Genomic DNA, 17,449 nt, shown 5'->3' with positions numbered 1-17,449 from the left:
TTTCTTGTGTCATGCTGAAGTACAGCAAAACACTCGAGTATCTTTTTTAAGAACAAAGCCAATCAGATGCAAATTTGGACACAGGCATATGCATCTTTTTGAGTCAGAGTTAAGCAGACGTGTATGCTTTTCAGTGATGCAGTTATTCCCTCTGCTTTGCCTGATGCCATGAAGCTGCCTGCTTAATCCAGCGCTTTTATAAACTGTATTTTTCAGCTCCACTTTGACACCACCAGTCATTATAATCTGTTTTAAACATGTATGCTGATTAATCCAAGGTGTCTTGTTTGCAGCAACCTAGAACTTTGAATCTTATTCTCTAACTTAATCTCCTCATTAATTTTGAGGCTTAATTTTGGAATACAAATGACAGTGAGCAGGAGTGAGCCATGGAAGATGCCAGGCACTGCTTGCTGGCATAGGAAATGGTCTCCCAGTGGAAGCCTTGAGCCATCTTGCAGGTTGCTGCTTAGACTCTGGTAGCCTGGTACCTGTCAGAGGAAGGGGAAAGAAGCACATCCTAACAGCTGGACATGTATCCTGGTGGTCTGTCGTAGTCATCAAGATTCCAAGCCTAAACCTGGGAATGTGCCGAGAGCTGATGGGTTAAGCTGGTGGTTAGGATGGCATGCTGCCTTATGAATGGTGCCAGTGTTACAAGTACTTCTTTTATTATAGGAGTACTGAGAGTTCCCAGTTATGCTGGATGCTGCCCAGTAATTCATGGGGTAAAAAATAGTCCACGACCAAAACAGCTGACCACGATATTCAGCAAGACAGTCAATGGAAGGTGCTTTACTTGAGGGGATGTTATTAGCTGTATTCTGCATATAGGTGAACTGAGGTAGAGGAGGGATGAAAATTACTAGTGCAGGGAGGATGTCTCTGACAGAATGGTTGAAGCGATTCAGGCTACAGCATGAAGCAGTTATGCCTGTAGTTTTTGAAGTGTCTGGCCTGGCATAAAAAATAGGAAAACTGCTGTCTTGAAAATGAATCCGAAAGAAACATTTCCCATCCTTAATCCATTACACCTCTACATCCAGTCTGTACACTGCATTTTGGACTCCTTTGGAACCAAATCTTGCGGGTGGTTGTTGTTAGTATGAAAGGATACTTTCTGTAATAAATTCCAAGACTGCTTCTTGCTGGAAAAGCCTGATGTGGCATCCTGTACACCACTGGCAAATCTCCTACTGACTTGGCCAGCAGGATCTCACCTGAGCCATTTTTACAAAGCACAGCATCTGGCATTGAGCAGAAGCTGGTTGATTGTTTTATTTTTTTAGCTAGTTTCCCAGTCCACTCTGGAAAAAGACCAGCCTATCAGAATCGGCAGAGGACAAGGGTATGTTAGGATGGGGCTTGGCAGAGAAAAAATGGGCAAAACATGCTGCCATGTGACCTACTTCTTGCCAGGAAAATTGATTCTCTCCCTTCCCAGAGCTCTCCCAGCTGGGATGCCAGGGAGAGGAATAGCAATGGTTTTGGCATATAAATTGCAGTGAGCACTAGGATAAGCTGAGGAAGGACTGGCATCATTTGAAGCGTGCACGTTTGTCAGAGGAATAGAAACCATAATGTTCTTCCATCGCAGATCCAATGCATCCTTGCTACAAAATTGGCTGGCTCATGAACAAACTGCCCCTGACAGTCGTAACCTCTTACTTGTCAGTACGAAATGCACACGCATGCCGCCATTCAGTTTAAACATTAGAGAAATCTTTTGCTAAGGGCCGATTGCCAGAAGGGACAGAATTTGTGACATACTTGCTCTGGACTGAAACTCTTAAACAGTAAACACTCGTGCAGTAAACCTTTCTATGGGAGTCTTCTCTAAAAGAAGGCATTTTGCAGGTAATTGGGAAATGGAGAGTCAGCAAGAGGATGAGCAAATACCTGCTGCAAAAAAAAGCCTGCCACATTTTTCCTCTAAAAATTCCAAGTGTTCCCACGTGCTTGCCACCTGGCTGTCTGTGAAGGTCATCTGTTTGCAGGAAGACAACAGACTCTGTGGGAATCAGGTATGTGTTGGCTCCTCTCTGAGCTTCCCTATTTGCCAGTCCTTGTCAGTCTACCATTTGCTGAGGTGAAATGTCAGTATCTGCAAAATTCAGTCATTAATGTTGCAGAAGTAGGAGCCCTGAACTGAGTCCTCTTTGAGGTCAGACACTGTGCTTCTGCTCTGCCCCAGCAATGGCAGGAAACCAATGACTCAATACTCTCAGGAGTTTCCTCACCAGAGGGAAGCAACACAGACTGACCTGTCAGTCTGTGCACAAAAAACAGAGACAGCTTTACTTTCAGCTTTTAGCTAGAGATAGTGCTTTCTTGCCAAGCGGAAAAGGTACAGTATGAGAAGTGGTTACACATCTGCAGGCAACACTAAATTTATTCTCACAGCCCAGTTTAAGAGTAAGTGGAGTGTAGATGGGATAGACCCAGGCATACTGAAACTCCAGGTGCTCATACAACACCACAAATCACACATATCCATTCCTCCTACTGCGTGCTCTTCAGTCCTTCATTTCAGCTTCTATTCTCACTTCTTTGCTCCTTAGTTGCTTTCAGTACAGAGACCCTGAGGATCCTGCTTTATTCTCACTCCTCTTTTGGCAGTGGCAGAAGAGAGCGGTAGTGGAGAGATATAGTCTTAGTCTCGTCACGAGCAGAATTTTGGCTGGCAGGAGTACGGAGGTTGCCAGTACCAGAACTGTCCAGCATCTTTCACAGCAAGCCCTTTAGACTCTTTTGATGGCAGAGAACAAGGCCTTCGATTACTTTACAGAATTTAAGGTATGTTTTTCAAGCTGTTGAGGAGAGAAGGGGGAAGGGAGAGGCAGACTTGACCTGGGAAGCAATGTACCATAGGAGATAAATGGCCCTGCTCCAGCCAGATAAAGCGCACAAGTAACTATGTGAGAAGAAAAGATAGAAAGAGACATGGAAATCATATGTGGCTGGGGCTGGTGACAGCATTGTTCTCTGACACCTTGCTGAAAGCAGCATTCCCACAGGGAAAACATTTTCCACCCCAGTGGGTACCTATGAGAGAATACAGCAGTTGTGTCTCACTGCCTTTCTGGAAGGAAAGCATCTCTTCTTAGATTTTTTTTTTTCCCTGTCAAAGCAGAGACAGCTTCCCTGCTGGCATTGATCCCTGCTGCCCTATTGGTTTATGAAGCTTTGCCAGCGTGAGAAGAGCTATGTCTGCCATTGGAAGTTACTGCGCAATAAGGTATGATACAAATTTGCTGTGCACTAATTAATCAGCATGCTTTGTGAAGAGTGAGACTGAGGAACTGATTCCATTCAAGGGTAGTCTTACTGCATGCCAAGAACCAGACTAGCCACACACTGCTGCCCAGTGAGAGTGGTCTTCTTCCTTTCCAGTCGCCACTCTCAGTGCCACTCTCAGTGCTACCAGTTCTTTCCTGCTCTGTCCGTTGCTGACTGAGCTTACTAGCCCAGAAGAGGGCAAATCCATTTCTTTTTTGCTTGGACTGGTTTTCTGTTGGGTTGAATGATTGAATTGCCTCATGAAGTGTTCTGATGAACCCAGAAATGGCATGACACAAACAGTGGGAGTGAGGATGGTAACAGGAGACTTGGCTTTCCGTCTTGGCCACAGTGTACCATTAGATTAGATCAACCATATCATCTCTCTTAACCCCATGAGTGTCTGTATAAGGAACAGGTGTAGCATATGCCGTATGCTGCACATTCATGACCTCCCTCACTCTGAATGAACTTCCTTTTAGATGGGAGTTCCTTCCTTCGAGAAGGGTGTGCTTTTCTGGTCAAATTGCAGAAGAGGATCTTTTTTTGATTACTCCTAGGTGCATTCACATTAAATTTCCGTCTTTTTCATTGTCTCCTCTGTGTTGTCGTGTACTTCAAAGGGGATGGAGGAGAAAGGCTGCTATATTGTGTCTGTTCTTCAAAGGGATAAGATCCATTATCCTTTTCTCACTTGTGTTGGCAACCAGCCAGAGTCTTAGTCTCCTGAAAACACGGGCACTGTATGCGAGTTTTATGCTGGTCCCTAAAGGCCAAGGGAGTGTGTCCTTTAGAAGACTGCTCTTAACAAATCCGTAAGCAGAGGAGTCTGACTTTGTGGACAGTAATAGGGGCATCAGCAGAGGTAAAGCTCTATCAGTAAATGATACTATAACCCAGGAGAACTTTCCAGTTGCTCCAGAGTTTCTCAAGGCCTTGAACCTTAACATGCACTTTGCCAGTTTGAGCCCTAAAAGAGAAGGAAAAAAAAACTGGCCAGTTTTACGCCGGAACAGGAGAAGCGAGTTGCCTTGTGTGTGATGGCAGTAACCAATGAGGAAATGATCAGTATGTATCTTTTCACTGAAGAAAGAGGTTTTGCAGTCTTAGAGTATGGCTTTCCAAGTTGTCCCTGTCTTGCAGACCCATCTTTCCACCTCACATGGTCTCTCTTTCTCTTGCCTGAGAGCATTGCTCTAAGTTCCTCCTTAATTCAAAGGCATTTTGATGACCAAAAAGGACACGGAAGATGTATATGGGCAAGGAGCACTTGGAATCCTTGAATCAATGTATTGTGTCTCATTGTTTTCATTACTGTCTCAATTTTGCTTTTCCAATTGGGAAGGAAGAGACAGAATGGAAAGGTAAAAATAAAATGTGTGTTGGGAAAGGGAGCTGTTGATCCCATGGGTTACTCAGAGTGCACAGCTTTGCCCTAAACCTCATTGTTATCTGGGCCGCAGGCCAAATGTTTGGCTGAAAAAAATATGCATAGTTCCAAAACACTGTGTTAATTTATGTCCTCTATTACAATACCACTGAGTAAGAGCATAATTCTTTTTAGTAAACATCTGATAGCATGATAAATACAGTCATCTTTTCAGAGAAGCTACCCTAGCTCCGGCCGTGGTATTTATCAGAGCAAGCAAGAACAGCCAAACAATTTTGCATGTCTGGTTTTCTTCTTGAGCCTGTCTCCTCTTTAGGTCAAATCACATCTTACCCAGGAAGGTTTGGATGGATACCAAAAAATAACTCCTAATTTACCTTATGTAATGTCATTACCAAAATTCAGCATTTCTTAAAAACTGAAAGATGGAATCCAGGTTATGCTGTCTTTAGGTGTCTTTCCGCTCTTATACTTGCAATGCATTTAATCTCTCGAGCCTTACAGGCCTTTAGATGCAGCTGTCCAGGTGAAAAACAAGGGCAGTGACCCACGAGTTTTATAAAAACATGAAGGTAGAAGTTCTTAGTATGACAGTCCTCCGCTTCTTTCCTTCCCTTCAAAATATTTCAGAAGGGCAGAAACTATATTTGGCTTAAATTTTACTGAGGAGCTGCCTCCAAGTCCTATTTTCAAGCAATGAACGGATGTCCCTTCTTCACACAGGGTTGAAGTATAACGGTAGAATATCTCTCCTAGGTAGCAGAAAGACTGCTTTTTCTGCAGTCGAGTTTGCCAGATTGTTGCAGGTGACTGAAGAAAAGCTGGAGGTGATATCCCCTACCACTGAAACAGAAGAATCCTGAAGGGGACATCTGTCCACCACGTTTGATACCTACATGCTGATTCTCTTCTCATTCAGCTTTATACAGCCACAATTCCACTGAGCACATCGAATTAGTCTAGATTTACACCACAGATAAACAGAACCTGGATCAGATCTTTGGAACTAGACTGTTAACAGGCATAAGAACCCATGACTTTAAATCCTCTATATTACTGTGCTAAGCCTGTTTACCCTCTAGTTCAGTAGTCACAGTGAACGCAGTTGTAGTTTATGTCCTTAACAATTATGTTAGGAGGAGGAGGCAGCAAGATCTATGCTTCATCTCAGGACCAGCTTGCAGTAACCTGAGTAAATGGGAGTCATTAGAGTTACTCCAGTTTTAATTACAGTGGTGCACCTGCACAGAGAACGTGGCCCATGCTGGAAGGAACAAACTAGCTTTGCTCAAATCCTTTTGCAACTAAAGGGAAGAACCACGAGAAAATCACAGGCAATTGCTGTATGCAGCATTGCCACAGACTTCTTAGGGGGAGCTCCATGGAGGTATGCTAGCATCTGTGTGCGTAGAGCCCCTTTGAGAAAAGGCAGGCAGCTCAAGCATTTCTGGGTCCTATCCTATGAGAAGCCATGCGTCAGACTGTGTAACAGGGCCATGCATGTGTATGCCAATGCCTTGCAGCAGGGAACAGTCAATGGCTGCATCCAGAGACAGGATGCCTTTCAGTTGGGCTCCTTCAAATTAAAGACCTACTTAAACGGCACGCCTTCTCTGGCTACTCCTCAGCACAGATGCAGTTAGGCCGGTGTCCCTTCAACTACGCTGGCCTTTGGGCAACAATGCTGAGCACATAACTCACTACAGGCCATCACTCCTCTCTCCTCGGTTGGCCTGGGCTGTAACTGTAGAAAGTAAACATCTTCCAGATGTTTACACCAAGTGAACATTTAGATCAGATCCAAAGTGTTAAAAAATTCCCTCAGTGATTTTGGAGTGAGACCCTCATTCAATGTAGCCGGTCCTTTGCGGCTTTACCACTTCATGTATATTTAAGAAGTGACCCATTAAATCTCCAAAGAAAGCACCCCCAATATATTCTTGTTCTGTCACCATTTGCCATTGAAATACATCTTTCAGCATACTCTTTAAATGCATTCTGGCAAAATGATACTATAGTTACGCGCGTATTTTTAACACCACAGTGCTATTAAAATACCATGAAAAGCAGTTTACTATGCAGTGGACGTAATCCGTGAACACTCAAGACTAAAAGAAAACTTTTTCTTTCCCAAATCTGAAGCTCAAATGCGCATGTTAAAGGGAACCTCTGGATCATTCAGAACTTGCCAACTAATATTAGCTTATATTTATTTGTGGTGCATTTTATGCCAGTGATTGAGTAATCACCTGTTTTATCACGTTCCATATATGCTAGCAAATAATTCGAAACAATGTAAAGCCAAATGCTTGGATATAAATTTGCTTACTGTGTTTACAGGAGTGGGTTCAATTGTTTGGATGAAGTTTAATTTGGATGATCTTGTGGCCTGTTTGATGTGCCAAATTTTCACTCTCAAACCACAGGGAAAACAATTTAGACCTTAGCACTAGAAATTGAACTATTGTACTCTAGTATTTTTGTACTAGAGCACTGGGTTGGTGTCAGAGATTTGAACCACTGGGAAAAAAAAATTATGGCAATGGATCAGTGCAGATCTGCCAGAACAGCTACACAGGTTTTTACAAAAACACACACACACATATATAAAACCATTGGCATTGAGCTTTAGTGTGAAGTAAAGCTTGGAACATTTAATAGGTTATGTAATATGGTGTTATTTCCTGTCCCCATCAAATAAGACAGACTTCTTTCTTTGCTTTTCCTTTTACCATCTTATCAGGAATCTTAATAGACTTGTGGAAGCGTTTCTATTCTCTGCTTAGAAATGCAAATACAATGAACTTCCCTGGGCAATGCTGGAAAAATGATCATGCAACTGTTGTATACCCTAGCTGTTCTACTGGGCGCAGATCGGTTTTCAAAAGGATTGTTAATACTTGCACGAGTCACTCATAATGCTCTAATCCATAGTTCCTGTCCAGGACCAGGGAAGGCAGTGGACTTACAGAGAAGGCAAAATGGGCATCTTGTAGCCTGTTGTACATTATCACTCCTGGTGGGGCACTAGATGGAAAGAACTCAAACTTGTTTATGGGAGCCTGTGGTGAGCATGTTGGACTGGCATTTATCTAAAGAAAAACTCAAGACTCCTCTATACATAAATTGAGCATATTTTGTTCTGGACTGAAACATTTTTGTTCTTTTCTTAGTTTGGTGCCTGGCCATACCATTTTTCAATGACAGTTTTCCAAGCAGAACCTTGCCTTAAGAGGGCTAAACTAGCTATTTGAGAGAGGGGCTATGGAATGTAGTATGTTCCATGGATGCTGGTTTGCTTGTAGGGTAGATTAGATACTGTAGAAATGCCATAAGGCCCTTACAAGAAACATGTGATACTGCTACACAAATTGTTCAAACTATCACATTACTGTAGGCTGTTGTATTTGGACCATTGCTAACAGAATATTGACAGGGTTATCATAAGTCAGGTTTTCCTGGGTGTTTCCTCTTATCCTGCCAGGAGATTTTGCCAAATGAGGTTTTGAGGATTTTGTAGTTCTTGTCTAGGTTTCCCACATGCCAAATATCTTCAGTCAGGCTATCCTTCCTCTGGAAACCCTGGATGTAACCACTTATTCATCCTCCCCATGACATCCAGCCAAGCCGTGTTACCAGCTAATTTAGCTGGAACTTTGTGTTCTTTAAGGTTCTAAATCATGTCTGAAGGCATGCTAACTGGGACCTCTTTCTTGCTGAAAAAGAGCACCAGATACTGAGACAGAAAGAGGGAAGGACAGCTGAACATCAAATGCCTAGTGTGCCTTGGGCATCAAAACCTCTCAGGTAAAATTAAGCTCTGAGAATCTGTGTGTCATCTTTCCATCTTTGAATCATATCATTTGGTTTGGGTTTCACTTATGGTATTTACTTACAATACTATCTGTTTTGAGAGGCTTTTGAAGACTAATGTATTCCCATGCTTTGTCCAGCTGCAAGAGCTCAAAAGCAGGAGATTTCAAACAGGAACAGAAAGGGGGGTGTGGTTTTAGAGTACTGAAGTATGAAGCCAATTCCTCATCTGTGGCAGTGCAGACAGACAGAGAGAGTGAAAGTTGCACTTAAATTTGCTGCGAGGTTAGGAAGTATCTGAATTGTTTGTATCCTAACTTGTACTGTAAATTGTTCTAAATGCATGAATGAGAGGCAGTTTTAAATATACTAGGCTTTTATGATTATCCTGTGGTTGCTGAGTCTGGAAACAACAAAAGAGTTTGATTTTCTTTGCTCTGATAGATCCTGTTGAGAGTGGGTTGAAACTTTTCTTTCGAAACACTTTTTGTCAGAAAACTGAACTTTCAACTAAATTAATATTCTGTGAAAAAATATAAGCTTTCCTTAGTAATTAAAAATATTATAAAAATGGAAATCTTTACCATAGGAGGAGGAATATTTTCCAAAGATTTACAGTATTAGTAGCATTAGCTGATAGCTGTGAGCTGTGAACTTTAATATTCACATATACACACACATATATATTATTATGAGGTAGGGTTGTATATGTTAAGAAATTACCTATGAGCAAGTGGTATTGACTTCCGTTACTTTTGCTGTAGGGTTTTACACATCCTGACTTAAACACTCTGCAACCTGGAGATGGGGTTAAAAGTCAAGGCAGAATGTCTCCAGCTTTCTCTGCTCATTCTAGATTTACAGGCTCAGCTATTAAGAGAACGATTGTTGACCACTGTTAAATGATGACTCTTTTTTGTAAGAAAGCACTCATTATCTTGTAAGACATTGGCATTTTTCTACAGCAGTGTTTCAATGCTGTAAAATAGATCCCACAAAAGAGCTCGAGGTAAGAGAAGGGGAGAGCAAGGAAAAGCAAGGATTACAGTGGTACTGGAAAAAAGGAAGGGATAAGTTGGTATGTAAAGTTATCGGTAGCTTAGATAAACGGGTTATTACATACAAATACACACACATACCCATGTCCACAGAGGAGCGTAAGCTTCTACATACAAAAATTATCAAATGCAAAAAGCTTTAAATGACAGTGTGCATCTTTGTCCTGCTTCACTGCTGGAGGGTTCTGACACAGACCTGCAGGGTTTATCTCTGTAGTGTTCTGGCAAACATCCAGGAGTCTAGGCATGCTTGTAAACATGTGTGTAAGTCAATGAGTTTTGCCTGTGAATGCAGTGTTCCTGACAGAAAGAGGCAATGATTCTGTAACATGGTAAATCCTGTATGGTGCCAAAAAGCGCTGAACGTAAAGTGCTGAACACATATAGACTAACTGATGGTGTAAATTTGCTTAAAATATATTCCAGATTTCCTTTTCCTATGAGGCTTTATGCACGAGGTACTGCCTGGCACTGCACTAGGCAATAAAGAATAACCCATTGTGACTCTGGCTAATTTGACAGAAATGTGTATCTCATCCTCTATGCACACACACTGGATCTGCTGAGTGCTTTGGCAGCTTAGTATTAATGCCCATCAAATTGCAGCCCACAGGGGGAAACTCTTCAGCATATGGGTGAGCATGGTGGGTGTGGGTCCAAGTTTGTATGCGTGAAGGGACACGTCAGCCTTCAACTTGCATGTCTAAAGGTGCCTGCGTGTGCATTTCTGTCTCCGTTCTGCCAGAATCACTCTCCTCTCCCTTTGCCTCAGCGCTCCCCCCGGAAAAGATAAGCTGTGCTTGCTTTGGCATTGTCACGTAAGCAACCCTAGAAACAGCAAACACTCACCTCTCCTCTCCTCACTCTCTCTTTCCCGTTCCTCCCCGACACCCATCTCCGACTCCTTCCTCTCCCTTCCCCGCACTGGCGCGGCGACCCGCTTCAGGCCGTCCCCCTCCCGCGGCCCCGCCCGCAGCCCACCGCGCCCGGCCCTCTCAGCCCCGGGCAGCTGTGAGCAAGCCCGTGCCACCGCCCCTACTCCCGCCCTCTTACGCCGTTGCCTCCTGAAATTACACCTCCTCCGCAGAAGGAGCACAGGCGCTCCGCTCTCGCGCGTGCGCCGTCTGTGCCCCCCCCCCCCCCCCCCCCCCTTCGCACCGAGAGCGCGGGCCGTGGTCCGCCGGCAATGGGGGCCGGCCAGCGCGGGGGCCGGGCTTAGAGCCGCCGGGTGGCAGAGGGCGCCCGCCGCGAGGGGGAGAGACGGCGGCGGGAGGGGAGGCGGCCGGGCGTCCGCCGCTAGCGGCTCCTGAGCCGCCCGACGGGCCGCGCCGCGCAGCCTGCGGCCCGCGGAGGCCGCGGCCGGCGAGATGGAGGATGCGCACAGCCGGGAGGCTCAGACTGTCTGTGAGGCCCTGGGCCGCTACGAGGACACGCTGCGGGGCACAGTCCGGGAGATCCACGGCGACATCCAGGTGTTCAAGCAAGGGGTGGGCCGGCAGGTAGAGGAGGTGCTGCGCCTCGCCAGCCCCCTGGCGCGCTCCGTCTCCGAGCTGCAGCAGGAGAACCGGCGCCTGCGGGCGCAGCTGGAGCGCCTGTCCCGGCAGGTGGAGGCCCTCGGCCGGTCGGCGGGGCTGCCGCAAGAGTGGGCGGATGAGGCGGCGGGGAGCTCTTCGGCGCAGAGTTCGCCCGGCGGCGGGTTCTCCAGCCATGCCAAGCTAACGGTCACTGGCTGGAGCCACGTAAGTGCTGGCCGCGGCCAGGGAGGCGGCGGGAGGGAGGGCCGAGAGGGAGCGTGAGCGGGTGTTTCGCGGGTGTTGCCAGGCGCTGCGCTGGCATGGGGGAGCGTTTAGGGACACGGGGCTCGTTTTTTGCAGTGCAGGGTCAACGGGCTTTTGGGAGGTGCTGTGATAAATGGTCTTGGCCCTGATACCACCTGGAGCTGTTCCTGATTGTAGCACTGCTTGGTCAAACAGGGATCTTGGTTAGAGTGGTAGCAACCTATCAGTTCAGTGTGGTTAGAAGTAAGAAGAGAAGCGGCAGCTGTCTCAGCTATCAACATACATATGTATGCGAATATCTGTGTATCCTTTCTGGACTCGATTCACGGGGATCTGTGTGCCAGCAATGCTGTTTGGCAGCTGGCAAGCTCACAAAGGAGAACAGCTCAGCATATAGCAGGGAGTAACATGTTTTCCTAAGACAGTGATTTAGTATCCTGCAGTGAGACTGTTTTGTTGCACAACCACTGACCTGCACTGCTGCAGCTCATCCCCGAGAGGTGGGCCTCATGCAAGTTGTCATGGTTTCCATGACCTAAACTACCACAAACACGCACGTTCCCCCCAGCCTTGTTACTCAGTATATGGAAACCCTAGTTAGTGGAAAGCTCATCTGGAACCGAGATGTTTTGTGTAATACTTTTTCTATGTGTCCAGCTCTATGGAAAGAATTGGGAGCTCCTGTACAATCCTTGACACCAGGAGGTGGCAGCCAGGCAGTACACATGATTTAGTCGCATAAAACTGCAGTACTGGAGACTTGCTTTTCACAGATGATGGCCTATTTCATGTAATCTTCAGTAAGCCATGTGTTAGGGTGTCTTTAAGACTGTTGGAGCATGAAAAGCTGGTCTGTAGTCTGTCGAGGCTTTGGAGCTGGAAAAGAAAAGCTTGAAAATGAAATTCAGTCACTTAAATTGGTGGGAGCGAACAGAGTCTGTATTGTATTCCAACCCTTTTCATTCCTGCTGATTCAAGAATGGGGGCATAGGGCTTCCTACAGCTGGGCGAGTGAAAAGGTAAAGCTGCTGCTTGATGCATTGTTCCAACATAGTGGTGGCAACTGCTGCCTTTTCCCCCATGTGACAAAGGTGTTCAGTACACATGCAGCTTTCAGATCCGTTGCTTTTTGTTTCATGGAGCCATCCACGCTTGTTTGTATTGCAAGGAGCAGAAGTGAGCCAAGTGACATGGAAGGGACAAGGGGGTGTGGTCCCTCACACCATCTCACCTGTTCCATCACCACTGCCTACATTGTAGTGTGTACTTCACGTTCTGTGAAAAGTCTTGCATTGAGGTTATGGCAATATCTAGCTTCAGGTATTGGTCTGTGCTAAAGCACAGAGTGTGCTTTTGTTTGAATTGGAGCCTTCCCGCTTTGCTTTAAGGGTTCAGGGAAGATCATTTGAGTAATGGTAGTTCTTCAGTGCCCTTGCAACAATTTTCCCTGGACAGTTGCACAACTTCCCAAGTTAGCATAGCTGACCGAGAAGGAATTTCAGTACTGAGAACTACGGGAGACGCAGCTAGATCTACACACACCAAATACATGCAGTGAAAACATGATTTTGTGGGTAAGGCTCTGAGGTGGCTGTGCTCAAATGGCTAAAGAGCAAGCCTTGGTCTAGTCACCCAGATTCTCTATAATGAAGAAAGTGTTCCCTCAGTTGCTTGTGATTTCTGGTTATGTGACCAAAGCACTTGAAACAGGGTACCGTATGTGTATGTTTTCAGATAAACGAGTACCTGTGATAAAATTAGTGACACTTACTAGCCTTAGTAATAAGTATGAGATATGAGGAACCAATAATACTGACCTGGAAATAGCAGCGAATCAAGATATGCTATTTTGCTCTTAAAAAGATTTATTGGTTGAGTTCTTTTTTTACTGTGTGGTCAATGCAGTGTTTACCCCAACAAAACGCTGGGTTCTGTTGCTTTCAACTTTTCTAGCAAAATACTTGGGGTAAGAGTTAAGACTGTCTTGCAGATTGGATACTGGAGAGTCCGAGCATCTTCAGTGTTTGAACCATTATTTTCTAATATTGCTAGATTATTTTTCAAGGTAATTTGATTGAAAAAAGTAAAGCCAGGGAGTTCCAAACATAGCTCAGAAGTAAGGACACAAAGCTTTTAATTCTAATCTTCAGTCAGTCTCTGCTCTGCTGTCCTTGAATCTGGTATACCACAGTTTAAGTGCTGATTTAGATGTAATTTTAAATGGCTATTAGCCACTGTGATTTGCAGGTGAACCTTTCTGATATTTTGATACCGAACTTTAATTTGGCACTCTAACCAAGCCAGAATCTGACAGCTGCTTCTGCAAAGGTGGAAAATAGGGTGTTCAAAGAATTAACTTTAAAGTAGGATCCTGGAGCCATAGCTGCACTACTGAGGATTTATCCCTCACTGAGCAGTTTGTTGCTGTTTGTCATCCTTTGCAGTCACTGAGGTCTCTCTCCTACCTGCCTGTGATTATTAGAAAGGAAGATTTTGACCTTTTTTGTTGGTCAGATCTTGCATTTTGTCAGGAGCTTTATCACTTATGATCTTTCCGTGGTGTTTGTGGTTGAGCAAACAGGAAAGACTAAAAATACCGTAAGGGTGTTCTATTTTTATGCTGTCAGAAGAGTTTCTGTACAATGTGGACAGTCTGCTGGACAGACTGCTGCAGAGAACCTGCCCGCAGTGGTCAGGACAGCAGAGAGATGAGTAGTAGGTTATGACCACATGGGAAGATCTAAACAAATATTACTCGTTGGTGTCTCTCTGTGGTGACCTGATGGCACCCAACAGTCAGCCTTGGAGTAACTGCATGAGACATAATGACCTAGGGTATACAGGCAGGGAGATTAACTGTTCCAGCAATCACCTGGCGTTGTATACTATGATTCTAAACCATCTCGACTCTTCAACTTCCTATAATAAAGGAAATCTGGTAGTTCCATTTCCTTCTTACTGTTCTCTTGCACTTCCTGCAAGTGTCCTTTTGGAAGGGTGGCATTCATTCCAAGCTTGCCTTCATACTTATCTGGATTATTTTTTGTTGTGTGGTTTGTTTTGTTTTAATTCAGTGTGACGTAGCTGTGGGCACCTGCTGAAACTGCCAAGGTAGAATTGTTCCCTGCTGTCCACTTTTATCCAGTGTTGCTTCAAAAAAGGTTCTGTGAAAACTGCTTCTACTGTTGTTTTTCAGTGATTACTTCATCTGCAAAAGCTTTCCTAATAAGCTCGTGGTGTTCAAGGCTTTTTCTTCAAGCTGCAGGGTCAGTTACAGATAGAGAATTCTGGTGTTTTCTGAGGGACAATGGCTTTCCAATAGAAGAATTAAGGGGTAAGTGTGGTGCAGTTCTTGCTGGTGTCTAGGAGCCTTGTTTGCATTTCCTCAGACATTTCATCATTCCCCATTTCTGATGCATCAGTGATCTCTTTCTATGAAAGGAACAGCGTCAAATCTTGCCTTGCAGAAGTCAGTGGTGCTTTTGCTGTTCACCGAAGTGAAGCATCAGTTTCATCCAGTATGTAACAAGAGAGGGAGGTACTTCTCACAGATAAACAGCATTTCTAGATCCAATTATTTTTATTGTAACCCTTTTGATAATTGGTGCTTTTATGAAAGGCTTTGGATGACTGATGCCTCATTTGAGAGAGAGTAATCTCATTTTTCTGTCATTCTTCCACAATTTGACCTTGTTGCAGGCAAAAGCTTGACGAGATAACACATGTGCACTTCAGAGTCTCAGAGAGGAAATAAAAATTGTTTTTCTTTCTGATCTCATGATCTGGTGCTTACTCTTTTCTGAATGTGTGTGATTTTCATTACTGGGTTATGATATTTGCCAGTTTGATAGCAGCTTCCGGTTGTGGATCCCCAAGGTCCAACATCTTTGCAGTGAAGGAGGAATTCTGGCAGCCCTGTGACTATGGAAAGTATTATCACCCTACATGACATGGAGACTTCTGAGCTACTGAGAGATTAGTTCTAAGAGTAAGCCTGAGTAAGACATGCAAAACATTAGCGTTAACTTTCTTTTCTTTAACCAGTTCCTCATCATGTTGTTGTAACCTGAGTTGTACAAATGGGTGCTTCTCATTATTAAGCACGGATATAGGTATCTGTGTCCCCCGATGTTTACAATCTGTGTAGCCAGCATTGACAGAGGAAGTAGTGTTACACACTTGTCAGAATGCTGCCCTCTCCAAACAAAGTGGATTTTGAAGTACTTTAGCCTGACACCACTAAATGCATGGTAGAATCTGATCACAGATCCTCCCAGTGTTTCATCAGCACATGGGGCTTCCCTGTCCTCGAGCGTGGAATCAAGTTTCTTCCTGAGCATTGTTAGCCAAAACGTAATCAGGTTTGCATAAAATAAATTGATGCGGCACCTGTTACTGCGTTAAGAAACCAGTTCAGTGTGTAGGATGCTACATGATCTTTGGAATGACCACCTCATTTGACTGTTTTGCTCACCCCCAAAGCTTGTAAAGTAGGTTCGTGTTTATAGTCTATATCAGCATTTGACATATTCAGGTCATAATGGCTGACATGAATGGATAAACAATTCTATATACCACAGGTACGTTCTAGGGAGCTGCATTAGCTGTGCTTTACATTTCAGTTCTAGATATGGACAATAATTGTTGACTGGGATCTCAGTTCCATTAAATACAGCATTAAAAGTTCTGAACCCCTGATTCTGCGTGGTTTGTATAATTAATATTTTGTGTGCTTTTCTTAGGTTAATCCTGGCAGCTAGTCATAACTGAATTTATTAGTGCATAGTGCCTCCTTCTTGACAAGTATAAAAGTTTTAAAATAATTTTATTATCTCAAATTAAAAGATCTGCATATAAGGACACAAATCCAGTTTAGCAGCAGTAAGTCAGACTGTGTGGAATGGAAGCATTCTTTGTGGGGTAGCAGATGGTATAAAAATGAAAAATATTTTTGATTATTGGAGAGACAAATGTTATTTTAAAGAAGCTGTTCTTCTGGTGATCTGTTGTGAAAGAAGTTTGGAGACTAGCTTTGCAAAAGAACTTGTCACTCCTTTTGGGCCTAAGCTGAGTAACTATCTAAAGAGTGCGGCTTTGTTGGATGTGACTTCTTCTGATAACCTGTCTGTAATGAGGCCGCCAAATGCAAGAGGTCCCACAAAAATCAGTGGAGCCTAGATACCTGAATTGTAATGCTTCCGCTTGTAAGAAAGTTTTAGATATTGGGAAAGAGTGAGAATTATGAGGGTTCCCAATTCCCCAATCTAGTTTATGTTCCTTTCTTTTTAAATAAGAAAGATAGAGGAAAGTTAAAATGAAGGAAAAGTTCTCCTTGTTCAGATTGATACACTAAACTTCATTACGGGTTTGATTTGTAGCACTTGCAGTGTGTCTTAAGGCAGGCTAACCTAGTTGTGGAATGGACATTCTAACTCCCAGCTATCTTAGGTGCACCTGCAGCCTTCGTTGGGCACCAGTGGAAATTTGTCAGTCTTATTAACCAACATTGTGCTAGAACATGGTGTTGTGCGTCTTTGCTTGTTTGAGTGGTGGTTGCTTTTAAAAAATAATAAATTAAAAAAAAAAAAAGCAGCCTCTTGTGCATTTTCATGGTAAACAGACTAAGGAATGTCTTGGCTCATCGTATAACATCTGCACTCTTATCTAGCAGAGCACATAAGTGCCTATATAACCCCAGGAAGATCATTGAAAACTTGGCAAGAGAATTAAATGAAAGCTCCTGGCTGAGAAACCTTTAAAAGTCGTCTTTTCTGAGAGTACATCTTCCACATTTTTGGAAAGTCTCCAGTCCTTTTCTGGAGAATTTTGTATTGTTTGGTTTGAAAATCATATTCAGGTGATGCTATCTCTTTTCGTCACCTAGCATGAAAAAAATTGACCTGAGAATCTGAATTTTTTTGGTTAAAAAAATAGTGTAAACCCCAATATAATAAAATACACCATCCAAGCTGAGCCTTAAAGACAGTTCATGGTATCTCAATGTCTTCCTGCCATTCCTTTCTGTGTTTTATTGTAATTCATCTTTGTAAGATGCTTCCTTACAAGGCAGTAGGTCCTCATCTTGAAGTCAGATTAATGGAGTTTTACCACACTTTAATGGTTTCTCCAAA

The sequence above is a fragment of the Leptosomus discolor genome, unplaced genomic scaffold (assembly GCF_034619465.1).
Source record: "Leptosomus discolor isolate bLepDis1 unplaced genomic scaffold, bLepDis1.hap2 HAP2_SCAFFOLD_30, whole genome shotgun sequence".
Classification (NCBI taxonomy): Eukaryota; Metazoa; Chordata; class Aves; order Leptosomiformes; family Leptosomidae; genus Leptosomus; species Leptosomus discolor.
Note: the sequence above shows the minus strand (reverse complement) of the source record.